Genomic DNA, 1,768 nt, shown 5'->3' with positions numbered 1-1,768 from the left:
GCCTATCAGCTCCTGATACTGCAAGTTGTTACTGCTTACCTCTGGCTTTTTAGGGTCTATCCCTTCTTCCATAGGAGTGTTGGCAGGATTACAATCAATCATATGAAATTGTGTAAAAATTATCTCAATGTAAGCTGTTTGATCAATTCTCAGGATATCATTTTCTTTAGTTATTCTCATGCCTAGTACAAATTTTGCATCACCAAGATCCTTGATTTCAAAACATCCTTTTAACTGTAGTTTTACATTTGATTTTAAGTCATCATAATTGCTGAACAGAAAAAAGTCATCTACATACAAAGCTATAATAGCAAGTTTGCCATCTGTAAACAGTGAAAAGATGCATGGTTTTAACTCTAGTTGTGTAAACCCCATCTCTTGCAACACAATTTCAAATTTTTCATTCCAGACTTTTGATGCCTGCTTTAAACCATAGCCATGGCCTTGTTTAGTCTGCAAACTTTGGTTTCTGAGCCATTTTTACAAAACCCTCTGGTTGACGCATGTATATTTTTTCTTTCAACTCTCCATTTAAAAAAGCGCATGTTACATAGGTAATCAATGGATAAGTCAAACCTAACAGCTAATGCAAACAAAACTCTCAAACTTTCAAATCGTACCACTGGCGAGAAAGTATCCTCATAGTCAACGCCATATTTTTGTATAAACCCCTTTGCTACCAGTCTTGCTTCATGCTTCACAATCACTCCATTACAGTCTTTTTTAATTGTATTATATACCCACTTACATTTTACAACATTTTTACGTGGTAGATCAACAAGAGTCCAGGTGTTATTCTTAATCAACGAGGTAAACTCCTCCTCCATAGCATGCTTCCATAGGGGTTGGGGGAGCGAGCTGGCATAGTGGTTAGAGCGCGGGACTTCAGTCCCTGAGGTCCCGGGTTCGATCCCCGCCAAGTCACCAATGGATTTATCTAAGTGATAATGCCGCAACCCCTAGGTCTAGCCTGAAGTAATGTGAAAAACAATCCCAGGCTCGTGCCTAGCGTCCTAGGACAAAAAAAAAAAAAAGTATGCTTCCACAAATTCTTATTCGGATGTTCTATTGCCTCTTGATAACTACTTGGCTCTAGATCCTCATGGGTAACCATGTAGGTAACAAAATCAGGAAACATTTTAGGTTTTCTTACTCTTAGAGGGTACCTACTCCCCACATTAATTTCAACACCTTCTGTGGCTAAGCCATGAGACTGTATATAACAAATGTTTTTATTTACATCTGATTAAGACAGATGATTAGTTTTGATTTTAAATAAATTATTAGCTTTTTGAATGAAAACTAAACTGGAAGAAATAAGTGTTCTTTATTCTTTTAACTTAAACTAAATTTTATATATCAAACTAATCCAATTCTTAACTTATATTTACTAACAAGAAACTTTAAACTTAACTTCTAAACTTTACTCAACTAAATTTATACACACGCTTCCACACATAAAACTTTTAACTGTACAAGAAAAAACTTCAATCCTCAATATAGTTTCGCGTCATGGTAGCAGAGCGTTGACGGAATTTTTTCCGTGGTTGGAGATCCCCAAGGGTTTAGTTCAAACTCAGGAATGTCTTCTCAACAGCTACGAAAGAACTACATCGAGGCAAGCAAAAGATTGAAGACTGCAATTGTCGAAGCCAACGACTTGATAGCTGCCGATGAGACTACCATTTCTTCAAAGAGACTAGTAACGACCTTAAATGTACTTTCAACTTACGCGAGACGAGTTCAATAAAAGTTTACGAAATCAATA

This window comes from Macrosteles quadrilineatus, unplaced genomic scaffold (genome assembly GCF_028750875.1).
Source record: "Macrosteles quadrilineatus isolate MER2022 unplaced genomic scaffold, UCM_ALF_1.0 Scaffold_1__1_contigs__length_201487025, whole genome shotgun sequence".
In the NCBI taxonomy this organism is placed as follows: Eukaryota; Metazoa; Arthropoda; class Insecta; order Hemiptera; family Cicadellidae; genus Macrosteles; species Macrosteles quadrilineatus.
This window is presented reverse-complemented; position numbering follows the sequence as displayed.